Below are 21947 nucleotides of genomic sequence, written 5' to 3' on the forward strand. Positions count from 1 at the left end.
GGCCACGCCCCCACGGTCCCACACAACCGTGTTTTTATTATTTTAATATTTTTTGCTTCCTTGAACTCATGAAAACTCCTTCAATTCAATGAAACTCCCTAAATTCATCAAATTTCTTAAAATTCATGAATTCTTCATAAAATCATCAAAAATATTATAAAATTAAGAAAAATGGCACCACGGGACCGTGGTCACGACCGGAAGACCATGCCTTGGCCTCGGCGGTCCCACGCATCCTTATTCCTTATTTTATAATTATTTTCCATCATCTCATGGTGTTTTCCTCAGTTTCGTCGAAACCCTAATTTTGGCATATTTTCTCGAATGGATGCTCAATTGCACGCCAGAAAATATCAAAATTCTCAGGACTGAGACGCGAACGCCTTGGGGACACGAGCATGCTATCTTGACCGACCAAGATTGGCTCTTTGGCTTACAGAAGCCGGTCCCATCAAGTTTCACAGTTTTGACCTAATTTGCACAATTGCACGTATTAGGTCCAAGACTCTTCCAAACACGTTGGATTTTCATGAAGTGATCATCAGGCGGTCACGTGACTACCCAGGGCCGGTTTCATTACCCCATGGTCGGTCCCTCATTCCGTCATAATTAATTAGGTTTTCTCACCTAAGGCTCAGACGAGCATTTTCGAATAAATGATTAAACCAGCATTTAATCATTCTTTCACCAACAAATCGTCAACTCTTCAGGGGTTCTTTGTATTTGCTCACGTGATCATATGGACACTACATGGTTGATCCACGGTCCCATGTAGTCACTCCCTCCTTCGTCTGATGGTTAAACTTCTGACAAACCATGAATTGATCATCAATTGATCAAATTAGGGTTTCTGAATCCAAGGATCATCATTCCAGATTCCAACCTTAATAATTTTACGACGACCTCATGGTCATTAATTTTATTAATTATGCTCGGTTCAACGACCAGTATTCTAATTAATATTTTTGGTACGCTGCCAATAATCCATCGGATGAGCAACACATGCTCAGACGATCAAATATTCAACAATTCATCACATGAGCAACACTTTCTCAGATGATAAATATTTTCTCAAACCAAGGAATATTGGTTCAACAATCAGTATTCAACGATCCATCGAATGAGAAATACTTGCTCACTTCATCGTAAGAACTATACCTCTGTCTCATGACATGTTCAATTCATGAGTTTCAGAACATCATGTTCAACTCAGTAACTACATGGACTCATCGTCCCATCAAACCACGAAGTCATCAATTGACTAACATACCACGAGACGTCAATCGTGTCACTTTGGGGGGAAATCACTTAGGGTTTTGGTCTGGCGGTCTACGGCACGTGTGTTCAAACATACAATGGAATGTGAGCAAGTCGTGCAATCAGTTGAAGGAATTCACGAGGTAGTGGGTGGAAAATCGACCAAGTCTCCACACGTTGAGCAACTGGTTTCAAACACGATCTCCACTTTCCCACTCCTTGATTCCATCAACTATCACACTTCATGGGGTCATGGTGTCTAAAATTCCAGCAATATAAATAAGTCTCTGAATCATGATTGAGGGATCAGTATCAACAGTATCATCAATCTCACGTCTCATCGACAACACGAGATCATCAACTCATCAATTGAGCAACTACTCTCAATTGAGCAATTTCAATCATTCAGAGCTTATCGTATTCAGAATTCACACACCCATAATCTTTGATTACCATTGATTCCACACATTTCCCAGCTTCCCTCCTACAGATCAACCCATCCTCTCTTGTGACCGAATTTACTCTGGAACGGTCATTGTCTTGATTTAGGCCGGAGTACTACAGATTGATCTCTCAAATATAAAGCACCCCCTTTGCATCGGTGCATCTGTGTGAGGTTTAACATTTCGCTCGGTTCGAGGAGTCTCCTACGTACGGTCGTCTCCTCAATTCCTTAAAAACCAGCAAATCGTTTTTCCCCATCTATAGATTGGCGACCAAAGTGGGAGATTAATCTCTCGGTTGCAATCTCAAGCTTTCATAAGATGGTTGTTCTTAGGTCTTCATCAGAAACTCCAAACCCTAACCAGAGTGTTTCAAATGGTGACATTCCTCATAATCGTCCGAACGACTCTGGTAATATTCGTCACTCCTACTTTACTACTCCTTTTCCCTCTATTGATGCGTTCGACGGAGAAATCCCATCATTGGATGAATTGGCACGGAGACAAGAAATTCTGATTAGGAGCATCAATTGATTGAAGGAGGTAATCGATGAATTCTTCAACTATATGGTAGAATTAACAAAACTCTTGGGAGCAGAAGTGGTATATCATCCCAGTGTTACTGCCAACGATACCCCTCAAACCAACAGCTTCACTACTCACGAAAAGCCGGTGGACCAAGAAGTCACACATTTGATCGAAAATCTATGTGAAATCCTACATTTCTCCAGGGATCAGTGCACAGACACATTTTCAACACTCAACCAGATATCATTCAGCGTGCAAATAACGCCACCAACACCATCAGTTGAAGAAGTCTCCCTAGTGCCTGGGCATTCGATCGACAACATATCTTTTGGAGAAGAAGATCGCATGACGGATGAAGGACACAATCGAGCGTTTTATGTCACTAGTTTCATCAAAGGCACCGAATTTAGAAGAGCTCTTTTCGACACCGGTGCTTCCACCAACATTGTTACTATGAAGACTCTCAGGATGGCCAGATTCCCACAAGGTAAAATCGTTCCCTATCCCATCCTAATGACATGATTTGAAGGAAGTCAAAGCCATACATATGGATATCCATACATAGATTTGAGGGTGGGGCCGATTCGATCGAAAGCAAAGTTTCATGTGATCGAGCAAGAACCTGACTACCACATAATATTGGGACGCCCATGACTCCATGATAACAAGGTGGTTCCTTGAACATACCATCAATGCATGAAGGCTCTGCTCGACAACAAGATCGTTCGCATTCCGGCTTCATCATCTCCTTATGCTCCCGTCTATGATACTGAGTTGCTTGAATCTCAAAAAGGCGTCTCGGAACCTCCAAGCAGGATTCGCAATACTCCACTTCCAAGATGGAAGACTATCGAGAAGGCTGATAACGATCCGTCATCCTCGGCTGCTAAAATGATCAAGTCACCTACTACACCGACTAAACGCCATAATGATCAAGTCTCAACTCCAGGGTCAAACTTCACGACCGATCGAGATGTAGAAGGGAGAGTCATTTATCGCCGACGGAAAGATTAGCAATTAATCGGGGAGAACGATGAAAAGTCTCCCCACCATGAAGAATCGTGTCAGAGTGAGCTATCACTTGAATAAGAAGTACAGGATGCCCCACGACAACTACAAGACAGCACTGACTCTACCACTGAGGATCTTGAAACAATCAACATTGGGACTGAAGACGATCCAAGGCCAATCCTGATCAGTTCAGCACTATCACCAGAGGAGTGGACCGAGCTGATAAAATTATTGAAAGAATATCAAGATGTCTTTGCCTGGACGTACAAAGAAATGTCGGGTCTGGATGACAAACTCGTCACCCATCACCTGCACATCGTCCCTGGTTCCAAAGCTGTCAAACAACCTCCCAGACAATTTAGAAACGAAGTCGAGGAACAAATCAAGGTCGAAATCCAAAAACTGTTGGCAGCAGGGTTCATCAAGCCTATTCTTCATCCAACGTGGCTAGCAAATGTGGTACCTGCTAAGAAGAAAAATGGTCAAATCAGATGTTGTGTCGACTTCAGGAACTTGAATAAATGTTTTCCAAAGGATGATTTTCCTCTACCCAACATTGACATGCTCGTCGATGCAACCAGTGGTCACGGTATGTTCTCATTCATGGACGACTATAGTGGGTACAACCAGATCAATATGTATGAACATGACGCTAACAAGACTGCGTTCCGTACTCCCATTGGGAATTTTCACTACACTGTGATGCCCTTTGGATTAAAGAATGCTGGTGCCACCTATCAATGAGCCATGACTGCCATATTCCACGACATGATGCACAAGCAAGTAGAAGACTATGTTGATGGTGTGGTGGTAAAATCGAAGACTCGAGCATCTCATCTCGAAGTTCTAAGGCAGGTGTTTGAAAGATGCAGAGAATACAAATTAAAAATGAAAGTGCGCATTCGGAGTTTCTTCCGGAAAATTCTTAGGATTCCTGGTCACGGCTGAAGGGATCAAAGTCGACCCAGACAAGGCAAAAGCTATTACCACCATGCCTCCTCCACGTACCGTGAAGGAACTACAGAGCTTTATGGGAAAGGTAAATTATATTCGATGCTTCATTCCTGGATTAGCTCAACTCATTGCTTCGTTCACACCTCTGCTGAAGAAAGGAGCAAGTTTCACCTGGACAGCTTTTCAACAAGAAGTTTTCTATAAAATACAACAGATATTATATTCACCGGCCATCATGAGATCTCCAGTGCAGGGACGACCTCTGATTCTTTACACAACCTCCAGTGACGTCGCCATCGACGCACTCCTCGCTCAGGAAGACGACGAAGGCGTCGAACGACCGATTTACTACTTCAACCGCACATTGAGAGATGCTCAACTCCGATATCCAAAGGCCGAAAGGGCATGCCTGGCATTAGTACATGCAATCCAGAAGTTCAGACATTACTTACTATCTAACAGGGTCGTACTCATCTCCAAAGTTGATCCCATAAAGTTCTTGCTATCAAAGCCAACCTTGATAGGGAGACCAGCGAAGTGGCTACTCCAGATGTCAGAATTTGACATAGCTTGCACGCCACCTAAAGCCATCAAAGGTTAAGCGGTCGCAGACTTGCTCGCTGCTTTTCCAGGGGAAGACACAACAACACTACATGAATAAGTGTCCGGCGAATTTCCAGACATCTTGGTCATCAAGGAAGAAACATGGCTTCTATGCTTTGATGGATCTGCCACCCCTAGTAGTGACACCGGAGGAGCGGGCATAGTACTAGTGTCTCCATCTGGTGAAGTTTTATCACATTCGTTCAAGTTAGATTTCCACTGCACCAATAACTCAGCAGAATATGAAGCCTTTCTATTAGAATTATCCTTGGCCAAGCAAGCAGGGGCAACACACCTTGAGATAAGGGGGGATTCAAAATTATTGGTCAACCAGATGAATGGAACGTATTCTCTCAAAGAAATCACACTTGCTCCATTCAGAAACGAAACTCAGCGACTGTTGACCTATTTTGCTGACGCAACGATCGTCCATACTGGACGGACTAACAATAGGAATGCTGATTGCCTAGAAACTCTCGCCTCCAAGCTGCAATTTGAAGGAGCAGAGAAAACGTTCACTGTACAGAGGAGTACCGTATCTTCAACTTGGCTCACTCAGATAGAAGACATTCCAGCAAACGATTGGCGAGCACCCATCATTCATGAATTGAGAAGCTCTGTTTCAGAAGGCCAAGTCAGCCTCAAAGAATTGAAGAACTACTTCTTGCTCCATGGAGGACTATACTATCGAAACCCTGATGGATCTCTATCACGATGTCTTGGGAGCGACGAAGCGGAAGAACAACTCAAGCTCATACATGAAGAAATATGCGGGCAAACGTTAGTGGTAAAACTTTACAGAAAGCTTCAAAGAAAGGGATACTACTGGCCATTCATGGAAACTCAATCAAGAGATTTACAAGGATCTTGTCCTGATTGCCAAACACCTCCTCATCACCTGGAGGTTTTGACAGTCCACCACACTGGGGACTGGAAGGAGCTTTACATAAAATACCTCCGGGATAACGAACTACCACTGGAAAAGAAGCAAGCAGTCAAACTCATTTAGAAAGCTAAGAGATTCGTCTATCTCGATGGGATCTTATACCGCAAAAGCTTTGGTGGGAATTTACTGAGGTGCTTAGCGGAACATGAAATCCCTACAATCCTGAAGGAAGTACATGATGGAGAACATCAAGGAAAGAGGAAACTATTTCTTCAAATTCATGAGAAATATTATTGGCCAACCATGGAAGATGATGCAGCCGCACACGTTCAGAGGTTTCACCAATGCCAAACCCATGGTAATCTCATCCACACTCCTTGTCTCCCGTTGAATTCTGTGAATAGTCTGTGGCCTTTCTACAGCTGGGGACTAGATATCATTGGGAAGATCAATCCAGCATCTTCAAAAAAACATGAATACATCATCACTGCGACAGAGTACTTCACCAAGTGGGTCTAAGCTATTCCTCTTCGAAGCACCACTGGAGTTACGATTGCCGCCTTCATCAAAGAGCACATAATATGCAGATTCGGAGTTCCTAAGCATATCATCACAGATAACGGAACTCCTTTTGCCAATCAAGATGTTGAGAAGCTGCTCAATAAATATGGGATCAAACAAATCTTCTCCACGCCTTACTATCCACAAGGAAACGGTCAAGCAGAAAGTACCAACAAGACTTTGATCAGGATTATCAGTCGGACGATACATGACAATCCTCGATCATGGCATGAGCAACTACCCATGGCTCTATGGGCTTACAGAACTGCACCAAGGATATCGATCGGTACTTCACCATATTCCCTTGTCTATGGATCCGATGTCATACTTCCAGCAGAAATCAAAGTTCCCTCAGCCAGGATTGCAGCATCCAGTGGTGTACTGAAATCTCCATATCAAGAATCGCTGAGATAGATATGTTTGAATCAATGAGAGCCAAGGTGGAAAAATACGTGGAAGCTTACAAACAGAGGATCTCCAGAGCCTACAACAAAATGGTAAGACCTCGAACATTTCAAGGAGGAGATTTGGTATTAAAGACGGCAAAGCACATTCAACAAGACATGTCTTCTCCTAAGTTATCTCCTAAATGGGAAGGGTCGTATGTTGTTATCAAAGCAGTGTGTAGCGGATACTACAAAATTTTAGCAATCAATGGAGGAAAGGAAGGAAACATCATCAATGGAAAATGGCTCAAAGCTTATTATTCCTGATCCACGAAACAAACTACCTCTTCATCATTTCAAGCATTTTCAAAAATGTAATTTCATTCCTCAGAAGAGTATGCGAATGCTCCTTTGTTCATTAAACATTTCATAAATGAGCAAAATTCGTTCACACCATGATCAACTGTTTCACCTAACTAGAAACTCAAATTTATTCAAAAAACAACAACCATAAATGCTCACTCAGAGCAAACCATCCAGCAACGGATAATCCCTGTAAAAAGCCTCGTCGAGCTTCTTCTAAAAAATCTTGGTCTTTGCCTTCAAGTCTTCGACCGCTTTCTCAACCCTTGCTGAATCCAGAGCCAGTATCCTCTCCTCATCCAGTAAAGCAGCATTCATGGAAATTACATCAGCAGCCTCTGCCGCCTTATGAACCTTGACTATCTTAAGACGACGATGGAGCCAGCTTACATTGAATCGCAATATCTCACAATTCAAGATCATTTCATCCCATTTGTGCAGTTCATGGTTTTTGACGTCTCGGAAATGCATCTGGTTCATTTCCTCGATGATCGGCAATAGCCCCGCTACCGTGGTTAAAAGAGTTGGAATAAAACCTTTCCACACTTCTGTGGTAGCAATGTGACCATACCTCTTCCAAATATTGGTGTACATAGGCGCATGACATTTGGGAATCACGAATCCACCGACCACTTCATTGTTTGGGAAGGTATTAATCAAGGGAGCTTCGAATAAGAGTCCAGCGGTTGGGTATTCATGAACATGGACACTGTCTCCAGTCTCCACTGATCCTGCAGAATCTTCACATGCCTGGTTGCTGCTTTCCTCAACGTCAACCACGGTCACGCACTTTCCACTCTTTCTTCATCTAGCATCGACGACGACACGAACATCCGCCTTTGATGAAACGAAGGAGTGTTAATCCCGGGACTCAGTACAATCTCAAGAGTTATAGGTTTACTTACAGACGATCCAGCTTCAGCACGAGTCGATCCATACTGGGCAGGAGCTCTAACAGTCCGCTTAGGCCTTGCATTATGAGGAATATCATTCTTCTTACAGTCCTACGACAAATCATTCTCTTGTAATCAATAATCTCGATCGAACAGAGACAAGAAAGAAGGAGAAGAAGAAGAAGTGTACAACTTACTGAGATAGACGTTGTTATTTCACGCTTCGACTGAAGATCATCTTGAGAAGAAATGTTATTGCTCTACATGACAGTAAGGAGGTAGGATCAAAACTTCTCTGCACGATGAAACTGACTCAGGAATGGAAGAAATATTTGCGTGGATCATAGATTTGGAGTCTTGAAGATATATATATATATATATCAGGCGATAGTCATCACTCGTGAATAGTCAATTCAGTTACGAGTTTCACTGAAACCCTAGGCTTCAAAGATCGATACTGAAGATGCGGAGGAAAATAACGCACTGGGGACTGACCATCACGGGTCAAAGGATAGGCCACGCGGCCTTGTACACGTCATGAATTCTCAGTCGTGTGTTATGTTACTTCTCATGAAAATCGACAAGTCATGATGAATTTGGATGTATGGACATTGGTCCATGTCATGGATTAGAATAAATCGACGTTAACAAAATGTTCATCATTCAGAAGAAAAGTCTAATTGAAGTAAAGTCATTTAAACAATCAAAAGAAAGATATCCACTATGAAGACTAAAAGGAAATGCTCTAACCTTTAAAGAAGATGGAAGTAAAACTACTCGTCGGACTCATCCGAATTGTCAAATTCATCGTCACTATCCTTCTCGGAATCATCTTCTTCAGAGTCATTGTCAGAATCACTGGTGAAGTCCGGTGGATGGAAGATAATATCATCATCATCTGAATCCGAGTCATCTTCTGCTTCAGCTTCAGCTTCAATTTTCTTCATCATCCTCTGATGTTCTCTTTCATATCGATCAGGCTTAATGTAACGCTCGGATGGTTCCCATGTGATCTCTTCTTCAGAAGCATCAGAATCAGAATCAGAAGGCACTCCATCCAAGAATCGACGCTTCTCCTCAACCCCCTGTCTCTTACGCCGGGTGCGATCTTTCTAACGTTGACGGGCATCCTCCTTTTTGTCTTCAGCTCCTCTTTTCTTGAGTTCAGCAAAAGAGACTCTTCGCTCACCCAAGGCAACATTAGGCTTCGCCCCTTCATGGGAAACCCTAGCCTTTGATTTCGCTACAGGAGCGTCGGAATCCTCATCAGAAGAGCCAGAGGAAGAAGAGGAATACCATTAATCGTAATTGTTGTTGTTGTTGGTCGAAATTTTCTGGAACCGGAAGATCAAAGATTACTACTATGTAAACAAACCAACATCAGCAAAAAAAGGATTTCCTTATTCGGCCCGGCCCGCGAATCCTAACCGACCACGGACTCGTCGTCCAAACCAGCGGTTCAACACCAATTTATGCTCATCAAACGACGCTCCAATCATGACATTGAAGCCTTCATCAAGACGTGGTTTTCTCATGCTCTCTAAATCCGGTAACGTCTCAACTTACGACTAAGTTCAATTACTGTTATTATTATTTATGGCCTGAAAATCACCATTTAATGCTGACTGAGGAACACATCTTTCCTCAGTAAGCAGGGACTTAATGTAGATGGTGGATTTTGACAAGGGCTAAAATCGTAAACTCATAATTATACGAAGCTCTGATCCAGCAATCAGACGTGAGTATTGAGACACGGGTCTCTCATCGAATTCTCAACGGAGAGTACTTTCTCTCAGAGTACATGTAGATATGTAGTCTCACGACTGGACAACGGCATATCTCATGAATACTGAACACTTTCAGTGATTATTTATATATAGTATCACGAGATGGACGACTCCTAGACAGCTTGCTCTGCTAGTATAGAGCGATAACGTCTTCAGGAACAAACAACGAGTTTACCCTGACTATATAAAGGATATGACTTACCGACAATCTCATATCGGGATAATTAATGCTCCTAGACATCTTGCTCTGCTAGTATAGAGCCACAAAGTTAATTATTCCTAATTAAGATTAATTCTGCCGTGACATTCACTACTGAATTCCCAGAATAATCTATTATTGCTCCTATTCCATGGTCGAATCCACGACTGGTCCCATGGAATGGAAATAACAATTGCTCCTATTCAATGGTCGAATCCACGACTGGTCCCATGGAATGGCAATAAACAATTGTTCTGATTCTATGATCGAATCCACGGCTTGATCTCATAGAATAAGAATAACTATATTATCTCATTACTCCGATTTCATGATCGAATCCACAACTGGTTTCATAAATGGTAATAGATAAAACTTAATTACTCTGATTTTATGGTCGAATCTACGATCCCATGGAATGGTAATGCTCACTTTATTATTCTGAATTCGTAGTCGAATCCTCAGCTGATCCTACGAATTAATAATAAACATCTTATTACTCAGTTTTGTGAATTATTCTCCACTGAATTCCACAATTAGTAATAAATAATCAACAACCGGGCGTCTGAGCTACCTCTAAGTAAGTTCTGATTCAAATGGTGAAAGTGTATTCAACGACGATACACTAACAGTCACCGCACGAACGAGTATTTCAAAATACAACGAAACGATGAACCTATGCAAAATAGGGAAGAAAATAATAAATAATTAAAAATATTGACCAGGGTGCTGGGAGCACGGACACACGACCGACCGACCGTGTCGTGGTCAATCCCACGCCAGTTTTATATTTTTAATGCATTTTTATTATTTTCCATGATTTGATGAAAATTCTCTCATTTTATCAAATCTCATTCGTCTCGAGGAAACTCCTCGGTTTCATGGTATTTTCATAAATTCGTAAAAAATAATATAAAATTAATGAAAGAAGTGTGGGGAGTGACCGTTGGCCAACCGGCCATGCCTTGGTCCCAGCCGGCCCCACACCTCACGTTTCCTCATGATTTTATTATTATTATTTCTCTAATTTCATGAAAAAACTCCTTGATTTCATGGTATTTTGCACAAATCATCAAATAATAAATAAAATTATGAAAACTTGTGGGACCGGGCCACTAGACGGTCCTACATACCCCTTGTTTTATTATTTTATTTTATTTTATTTTTCCTTGAGTTCATGGTATTTCTCTCAACTTAGGAAAAATTCCCTCAAATCATGAAAAATACTTAAAAAATATAAAAAATTATGAAAACTCGTGGGACCGGGACCCTAGCCGGCCGGCCACGCCCCCACGGTCCCATGCCCGTGTTTTTATTATTTTAATATTTTTTGCTTCCTTGAACTCATGAAAACTCCTTCAATTCATGGAAACTCCCTAAATTCATCAAATTTCTTAAAATTCATGAATTCTTCATAAAATCATCCAAAATATTATAAAATTAAGAAAAATGGCACCACGGGACCGTGGTCACGACCGGCCGACCATGCCTTGGCCTCGACGGTCCACGCCTCCTTATTCCTTATTTTATAATTATTTTCCATCATCTCATGGTGTTTTCCTCAGTTTCGTCGAAACCCTAATTTTGGCATATTTTCTCGAATGGATGCTCAATAGCACGCCAGAAAATATCAAAATTCTCAGGACTGAGATGCGGACGCCTTGGGGACACGAGAACGCTATCTTGACCGGCCAAGATTGTCTCTTTGGTTTACAGAAGCCGGTCCCATCAAGTTTCACAGTTTTGACCTAATTTGCACAATTGCACGTATTAGGTCCAAGACTCTTCCAAACACTTTGGATTTCCATGAAGTGATCATCAGGCGGTCACGTGACTACCAGGGCCGGTTTCATGACCCAATGTTCGGTCCCTCACTCCGTCATAATTAATTAGGTTTTCTCACCTAAGGCTCAGACGAGCATTTTCGAATAAATGATTAAACCAGCATTTAATCATTCTTTCACCAACAAATCGTCAACTCTTCAGGGGTTCTTTTTATTTGCTCACGTGAGCATATGGACACTACATGGTTGATCCACGGTCCCATGTAGTCGCTCCCTCCTTCGTCCCATGGTTAAACTTCTGACGAACCATGAATTGATCATCCATTGATAAAATTAGGGTTTCTGAATCCAAGGATCATCATTCCAGATTCCAACCTTAATAATTTTACGACGACCTCATGGTCATTAATTTTATTAATTATGCTCGGTTCAACGACCAGTATTCTAATTAATATTTTTGGTACGCTGCCAATAATCCATCAGATGAGCAACACATGCTCAGACGATCAAATATTCAACAATTCATCACATGAGAAACACTTGCTCAGATGATAAATATTTGCTCAAACCAAGGAATATTGGTTCAACAATCAATATTCAACGATCCATCGAATGAGCAATACTTGCTCACTTCATCGTAAGAACTATACCTCTGTCTCATGACATGTTCAATTCATGAGTTTTAGAACATCATGTTCAACTCAGAAACTACATGGACTCATCGTCCCATCAAACCATAAAGTCATCAATTGACTAACATACCACGAGACGTCAATCGTGTCACTTTGGGGGGATATCACTTAGGGTTTTGGTCTGGCGGTCTACGGCACGTGTGTTCAAACACACGATGGAATGTGAGCAAGTCGTGCAATCAATTGAAGGAATTCACGAGGTAGTGGGTGGAAAGTCGACCAAGTCTCCACACGTTGAGCAACTGGTTTCAAACACGATCTCCACTTTCCCACTCCTTGATTCCATCAACTGTCACACTTCATGGGGTCATGGTGTCTAAAATTCCAGCAATATAAATAAGTCTCTGAATCATGATTGAGGGATTAGCATCAACAGTATCATCAATCTCACGTCTCATCGACAACACGAGATCATCAACTCATCAATTGAGCAAGTACTCTCAATTGAGTAATTTCAATCATTCAAAGCTTATCGTATTCAGAATTCACACACCCACAATCTTTGATTACCATTGATTCCACACATTTCCCAGCTTCCCTCCTACAGATCAACCCATCCTCTCTTGTGACCGAATTTACTCTGGAACGGTCATTGTCTTGATTTAGGCCGGAGTACTACAGATTGATCTCTCGAATCTAAAGCACCCCCTTTGTAGCGGTGCATCTGTGTGAGGTTTAACATTTCGCTCGGTTCGAGGAGTCTCCTCCGTACGGTCGTCTCCTCAATTCCTTGAAAACCAACAAATCGTTTTTCCCCATCTATAAATGTGTAGCATGTTGTAATCGGTCACAAGATACTTTGTGAATCAAGATGTAACCAGTGACAAGCTACATCAGGAAGTTAGTTGTAATCAGTCACAAGATACTTTGGGAAGCAAGGTGTAACATATCACAAGCTAATTTGGGAAGTAAGGTGTAACCAATCACAAGCTATCTTTGGGAAGCATGGTGCAACCGGTCACAACCTATTTTGAGAAGCATGGTATAACCGGTCACACTTAAATTGTGAGTCATGGTAGAACCGATCCCAGGGAGCAAAACCGAGTTTCCAATATTCACATATCTCTTTATGTTTTATGTGATCTTGCAATTAGAGTTTGTTGAGAGAAACTTCTACATGTCGATATTATTTGAACATGTACATAACTCTTATCATTAATTGTTTAAAGATATTCCTTGATACTCAAAATGATCCCAAACCGAAATATTAAAAGCATTTAATTATGATTTTCATAATATATGTTTTAATTATCAGCAACTAAAGCATATCATCTGGAAAATATTATTAGCTAATGTGCTACACTAATAATAGAAGTTTTCTAAGAGAGATTTCGGAAATATGGTTTGGTATTTAATTGGAAATAGGAAAATCGAAATTAGGTACTTTAATGAAATATCTTGAGAATATTTTCGATTTTGGAATTTCCTTGTTTTCCAAACAACCCTGGTTTATAAATACTTGAGTTTGCATTTCTTGCAAACCATCCTAAGAGCCAGGAAAACTTCATTCTTGTTATTTCTGGTGGAACCGTCTATCGGGAGAGGAAAGTACCCTAATTAGGCGAAATCTCTTATGACCCCTCGTTTAAAGACTTCTGTGGGATTAAGATGCTTTACGAGTACCGTTGGTGGGAAACTAGATAATTGCATTGCTATTTTAGTTTTCGATTATTGATTTGACTAACGATTGTTGGAACTTTGATTGCGTATAGCTTGTTTATTCTTGAGAACCTTCTCTTCCCATATAAGGGTCACTCAAACTAAATCGAAGTATCTACGGGATCTTTAGGACCATTTGCGGATTTAAAGATACATCTTATGATAATCCATTGTTAACAGACTCCGTTTTGTGTGTGATTGATTACAAGAGGTTTCAAATTGTGTTGTGCAGGTTATTGAAGGCAATTGAAGATTTGAAGACGATGAAGATTTTCATATTACTTTTCGCATCTTGTGAATATATTGCACAAACCTTGATCGGCTGGGATCTAAGAATCGTGTTTATCTTTGATAGACTTCATTGTCTAGTTGTGTAAGATCGACATCGCTTTATATTTACTCTTTGAGTTCTATGTTGATTGATTGTGAATCTAGAAATTGGTTATTTCGGTAATCAAAGTTTAGATTGATCTAACCAGACAAAGGAGTTTATTATTTTAAACGGAATAACCTTTGTCAACAACTCATACATATCTTTTCCCAAAGATTTATTAGAGTGGTTACCAAACAGATTCATTCCTTTGGTGTTTGAAATACGATCCAAAGGACTTACTATTCACGTGCGTGACTCTACAATCCGAAGGCGCAGGGATAATGATGAAACTAAGTATCCATGGGTAGTCTACTTGGTCTCAACTATACGAAGTTGGTATTATATTTTGTATAGCGACTTAATTATGAGAAATTAAAAACTGGACTATATCCTGGGATTTTTCTGCATATGAGGTTTCCTCCTTAACAAAATTGTGTTGTCATTTACTTTATTATTCTGCAATTATAATTTGTTTATTATAAGTTAAAGTAAATTACACTTGTACGTTAATCCGAATTACTTGATCATAATAGTCAATCAGTTATTACCGTAACCATTGTCAAGTAAATATCTTGTTGTCGTATTGTCTCGACCTCGTCCATAGACAATCACACAAGGTATAAGACTTAAGTTGTATCATCTCGACTCTATCCTTAGACGATTACTTAGGATACCATACTTATAGGTTGATATTTAAAAGATTGTGGTGTATTTGGGTACCCTCGTCTTTTCAAGCAGCAAACTAGCATCTTACTGGAAAGATCTAAGAGTAGCAGTAATAACTTGAGAATGCATTTAAAGATTAAGATGTCGAGAGAAAAAAGGATAAATATGATGAGTGAAATGTAAATGCATGAGTAAAATGCATTGGTGTGTGTTGTGTTTTTCTGAAAATAGAGATGATTTCCTAGATATATAACTTTTTGCACCCTACTGTTTTATTATTTCTATAAATGATTGCATGGTGGCATCTGCATATATATGTGTTTTAGTAAATGTTGTGTATTCTCGTGATTAATTGCGACATACATCTAGACACTAATTAATATGTTTGAATAACAAGGTCTCGGATTGGTTCTAGGTATTCGTCTAGTACACATAGTAGTTGTATGATCGCATCTCACTTCCACCCCAAAGCATGTTCTTGTTCCATCACTGTATTTATTTTTACTACAAGCGAAAATCTATTAACACGAATTTTGAGTCGAAATATTTGTATTTGAGGAATGTTATCTAGTATGAACGAAATGATCGATGATTAGTATTGTTAAGAAGAAATATGTTAGATTTTTACATAGAAATGAATCAGGTATTGATTACTAATTTATAGATGTTACATTAAGAATTACAATTTTCAGAACTGGATATGTATATATGTTCTCACACTTGGGTTTTGTTGTGATTTTTAGGTATGATAGATGTCAATATCTGATACTTCATCTTCTAGTAGTGAAGAATATTCACATAAAGTTATCAAACGGAGTATGACTCTGTGATTTGTGAAACCTTGATTATCAAACAGAGTATGACTCTTATATTGACATCCCGTCATTTGTTACATAAAGTTATTGTTTGAACCTTGATTCGTACCGGTCTCTATATGCTTTGATCGTTGACATTGATTAGACATATATATGAATAATGATCTGAAAGCATCTGCTTATTTATGGATTTAAAGGTCAACATCTGAGGATATTATTTCTTTAAGTCGGTGGGGTTAGACCCATGGTTAATAACAAAACTATATGAGTTAAGTTCACTAATTTGTTTGTCTTCAATTCGATTTTTAGACCTACTGGAATAATAACCCTTTTTGTCATAGTGATTACAATCTAACATGTGTTTGTTAAAGATTGCTTTTTACAGACTGAGCAAAAGTTGATAGGTTAAGTTCAGAAATAATCTCCTTCTGATTCCTGCAGTTGGTTAGACTGTTTGGATTCACAGGTTGAGAGTTATCCAAGAGACCTTTGACATTATAATCATGTAAACTTGTCTTAGATCTAGTTTTTTTTTTTTGACTTAGCTAACTTTTCTTAAAGTTTTCTGATTTTCATATGGGCATCAGATAACTTAGATTCATATTCAAGAAGTTGAAGTTTTAAAAAATCTTCTTGATTTTGATTCACAGAGACACAAGTAGTTATCATCTTAGGTATATGATATCCAATATCTTCTTCAAGCAACGCTTTCCCATGAAACATGGTGTTTATCAATGAGTCTTTGATACTCTCCTTGACTAAAAGATGATAAACTTTATCTCTTAGATTGTATTTTATGGTAAGATCAATGAAAATGTCAATCTTATCATAAACTTCTGAATCTGAAACGTGCATCGCAGGCGTTTGTATTCTTATTATCCCGTTGTGTTAATACTCCATTCAGTGTGTTCGCTGAATGAACTAACTGTGTTGAGTTGTTAAACTGGGATACAATAAAGACTAGCTTAATTGAGAATATTGTGGACATAGTATATCAAAACCTTTTGATACGTTAATTGAATCATCTTTAGGTTCTGTTAGAGCATAGCTCGATTGAACCCACCAAGCGTTGGTATGTCAAGTTTGGTTGTCATATTTTATTGAATGAAAACTCATCTAAGAGTCGCTTTATTATGTACTAGAGACAACTTCGTATATATTAGACTAGAAAGTCAAGGATTATGAGATATACAAGTATTACTCGAAGACCTGAAGAACGTGAAGAAGTAACGAGCTACAACGACGACATAATCCTTCCTCTTGATGTTAGTAATATTGACTTGAACTGTTTCATTCCTAACGTATCTTTCAAGTCGTGCTATATTGAAAACATAACTGCGAAGCTATGAATGAATATTTTACTCTAGTAGTGAGAAATAATCATATGATCATAGTATTAAGGAATTAGACTACGAAGTATAACGCTTATCTTTTGAACTTCGTAGATATGACATCGGCATAATCTTATGAATGTTATTGTGATTATGTGTATGGGTAAAGGTGAATATTTCATCCTAGGAAACAATGTTTTACATTTGTTTAAAGGAAGTACATTCATGAACTTGTTTTATGAATCGAAAGGGAAATCACTAGGCTTATTGGTATTGTTATTCATTGCATATCTTTGGATTACCAATATGTGTGAGATGGTAGAAGCGATCGTAACTTTGTTATGTATCTTGCTACAATTAATTACAATGCCTGACTTATGATTTGGTATGACTAGTTTTGATTAGTGTAACCGATCTTAAGTAATCACCTGAGATGGTATGATAGATATCTGTAATTGGTGTGATCGATCACAAAAAGAGTTGTGTAATCGATCCTTGTAATTGGTGTAACCGGTCCTAGTAATTGGTGTAACCGGTCCTAGTGACTGGTGTGACCGATCACAAGAAATACCATGAGTATATGATAACCGGTCCTGGTAATTGACGTAACCGATCCTGGTAACTGATGTAACCGGTTCTGGTAACTTGTGTGACCGATCACAAGTGTTCCATATTATGGTATAACCGATCTTGGTGATTGGTAGAACCGATTGAACCCATAAATGTGATTTGATATTTGATCAATCACATAGTTGTCTTGGAATACAGATGAACCAATTTTAAACTTGTTTGGAAGTGTGGTATAATCGATTCCAAGATTGTAAATATGAAAGAGGATTTACAAAGAAAAAATGTCAACATACTTTGAACACGATCAACTACTCTTATCTTTTATTGTTCAAAGATATTCCTTAATTACCCAAGGAGATCCCGGTCCGAAATAAATTAATAATCTTTTAATTAAGGTTGTTAGTTTTATTTACATTAATTACCAGAAATTAAATGCATATCTCTATAGAATAAAAATTAGTAATGTGAATTTACTAATTGGATATTTTATATTGAGAGATTTCGGAAAATATTGAACAAAGCATTTCCCCGAATTATGAAAACCGAATGGGCATTTATTGCATATCTTGAGAATACTTTCGGTTTTGGAAATTCCTGGTGTCCAAACATCCTTGGTCTATAAATACCTAAGTTTGCATTTCTAGCAAACTATCCTAAGAGACAGGCAAACTTCATCTTTTTGTTGTTTCTGGTGGAGTCGTCTATCTGGAGAGGAAGTACCCTAATTAGGCGAAATCTCTTACGATCGCTCGTTTAAAGACTTATGTGGGATCAAGAAGCTCTCCAAGTACCGTTGATGGGAACTAGATAATTACAGTTTCATTAGTTTTCGATTTGATTTGATTGACTAACGGTTGTTGAACTTTGATTGCACCTAGTTTATTTATTCTTGAGAATCTTCTCTTCTGATATAAGATTCACTCAAACTAGATCGAAGTATCGACGGGATCATTAGAACTGTTTGTAGATCTAAAGATAACTTGTGATAATCCATTGTTAACAGACTCCGTTCTGTGCGTGATTGATCACAAGAGATTCAAGTGGTGTTGTGCAGGTTTAATTGAAGATTAAAGAAGATTTGAAGACGAAGAAGATTTCTTATTGGTTTCTCATATCTTTGTATTGCACAAACCTTGATCGGCTGGGATCCAACTAGAATCAGATTTATTCGATTGATTAGTTGCGTGAGATCGGTAACACATAATAGTTCTCTTGAAGATCTATTTTGATTGTTACAAATCCGAATCTTATTACTTTAGTAATAGAGATTGGATTGATCTAACCAGGAAAAGGAGTTTATTATATTAAACGGAAGAGCCTTTGCATATGACTTGAGATATCTTATCTTAAAGAATCAATAGAGTTGTTACCAAACAAATTTGTTGTTCCTTTACTGTTTGGAACATGATCCAAAGGAATTGTTCCAGTGCGTGCACTCATCGAAGTCGGAAGCGCAGGGATACTGAGGAAACTAAATGAAATAGGGTTACTTGATTGGTCTCAACTATACGAAGTTGGTTTAGATTTTGTAGAACGGCTTAATTCTGAGAGTATTCAAATATGGACTTGGTCCCGGAGTTTTTCTACATTTGCGGTTTCCTCGTTAACAAAATCTTGTTGTGTCATTTCTTTTTCGCAATTATAATTGTTGTTATTATAATTTAAAGTAAATTACATAAATGTTAACTCCGTTTTACTTGATACTGATCCTATAGAGTTTGGTTAAGTGCGAACCTATTATCAAGTAATCACACTTTGATTGTTGTATTGTCTCGATCTCGTATCCATAGACAATCACACAAAGTGTGAATACCGATTTGTCGTATTGTCTCGACTTTGTCCATAGACAATCACTTTCAGTAAGAGGACTTATAGGTGGATAAATTAAAGATTGTGGTGTATTTGGGTATCCTCGTCTTTTCAGGTTCTTCCTTAAAAGTATTTGGATTCATTGTCTTATAGGTTAGATCGCACCAACACAGATCGTTAGATATTTTGTTGTTTGCATGCTCTAATACCAATTGAAATGACGAGGGTACCAAGTACAATACAATCTTTTCGATATAAACCTATATAACACACTCCTTGCATGATCTAATATAGATATAGACTGTCAAGAAGATAACAACCAGAAGGTATACAACTTAGTATATAGAATATGCATCGAAACCGAACCTAACTATAGTGACCAAGTCCAAGTATTGTGATTAACGTACATGTGCAATTACTTTGCTATAACTAAAATAATAATTATAATATGGAAAGTAAAGTAAAAGAACGCAAAAATATTTTGTTAACGAGGAAACCGCAATTACAGAAAACCCCGAGACCTAGTCCAGTTTTGAATACTCTCATAATTAAGCCGCACTATACAAAAACTGCTACCAACTTTGTATAGTTGAGACCAGGTTACCTAGTTCCTTCAGTATCCCCGCGTCTAGAACCAATTTGGCCAACACACGTGAATCCTAAGATATAGTCCATTATATTAAGTTGTTTCTTGCTTCAAAGACTTCTTGCACTCAACTCCTTTGGATCGTCTTCCAAAACAGTAACGGACTAATATGTATTTGGTAAACGCTCTATCAATCTCAATAAGTGAATCAGAGATATTTTGTTAATTTAAACAAAGGATCTTCCATTTAAATAATATAAACTCATTTGTTCGGTTTAAATAACCCAATATCTAGAGTATCAAGATCAGATCTAGGTTTAAAATCTATCAGATTCTGATCATGAAGAAGACCACCAAATGACATTTTGCAGATTTATACGACTAGCAATAAGATGTCTATCAAAAGACAAACAAAGCTAAGTCGAATCCCAGCCAATCAAGTGTATGCACGAAATAAATCACAAAGATCAGAAACCAATAAGAAATCTTCTGGTCGGAAACCAATAAGAAATCGATCATACATAGGACAAAGTCTGTTAACAGTGGATGATCACAAGCCTATCGTCAGATCTAAAGACAGATCTGAACTACGTCAATCCTTGATCTAGTTTGATTGATCTTATGTCAGAAGAAAATGATCGTAAGAATAATCAAACTAGGTGCAATCAAGGTTCAACCTTCGTAAGTCAATCAAATCAATAATTGAAAACTGAAATAACAATACGTTTCTAGTTTCCCACCAACTGTACTATCTAGACGCTTTTTGATCGCACATAAGTCTTTAAGCTAGTGGACGTAAGAGATTTCACCTAATTAGGTTACTCTCCTCTCCAAGATAGCATTACAAGTAATACTATAGTCGGCTACCACAGTGACTACAAAGTGAAGTGCTTGTGTCAGGATAAGTTTGTAAGAAGAACAAACTTCATTAGTTATAGACCAAGATATATTAGACGCCATCCGTAACCAAAAATATCAAAAGATATGCAATAAACACCAAGTTTCGGTTTTGTCTAATTCCAACTAATAAACTGAAATCTCTCATGTATGACAACTCAATATTATCTAGCATACAAGTATATTTTACTTACTGAGAAAATAAAAGATATAAATTTGAAAATCCTAATTAAAAGATTCTCAATTATTTCGGTTTCAGGATCTTACCTTGAGTGTCAAGGAATATCTTTGAACAATAAAAGATAAGATTTTAGCATGTATTCAGATTACCCATTATGTTAACTTCTTAAAATTTCCTAAATAGAAACTCATATTCCGATATTCACACAAACCCTAAAGTATATATGAAAAAACAGAAATACAAAATTGTTATTAGGACTAGTCCTGCAAGAGACCCTAATAGGGATCACTCCTGCTATAGATCCCCAATAGGAATCAGACCAACAATCACATTGATTCCTTTAAACTACGAAACAAGTTTCGCAAGTTTATTTCCTTCAACTCATATAGTTAAACACACTTTTGTAGGCATGAAATAAATCCTAAGTTCATTGCACAATTTAGTAACAAGATACAAAGATAATGTCTATGTCGCAATTACGAAGTTCAAGAGATAAACATTATACTTCATAATTAAATATACCAAAGCTGTGATACAACTTGTATATTCTTCCTTGACACTTTGATCATAATAGAATGATCAAGTCTCTGATACTAGAGATTCATAAATATAACTTCATATGTTATGTTTTTAATATAAACGACTTGAAAGCAACGTAAATAGAAGTGGAAACAAGTTAAGTTTTGTATTACTAACCTCGAACAGAAGGATGATGT

The sequence above is a fragment of the Papaver somniferum genome, chromosome 7 (assembly GCF_003573695.1).
Source record: "Papaver somniferum cultivar HN1 chromosome 7, ASM357369v1, whole genome shotgun sequence".
NCBI classification, from domain to species: Eukaryota; Viridiplantae; Streptophyta; class Magnoliopsida; order Ranunculales; family Papaveraceae; genus Papaver; species Papaver somniferum.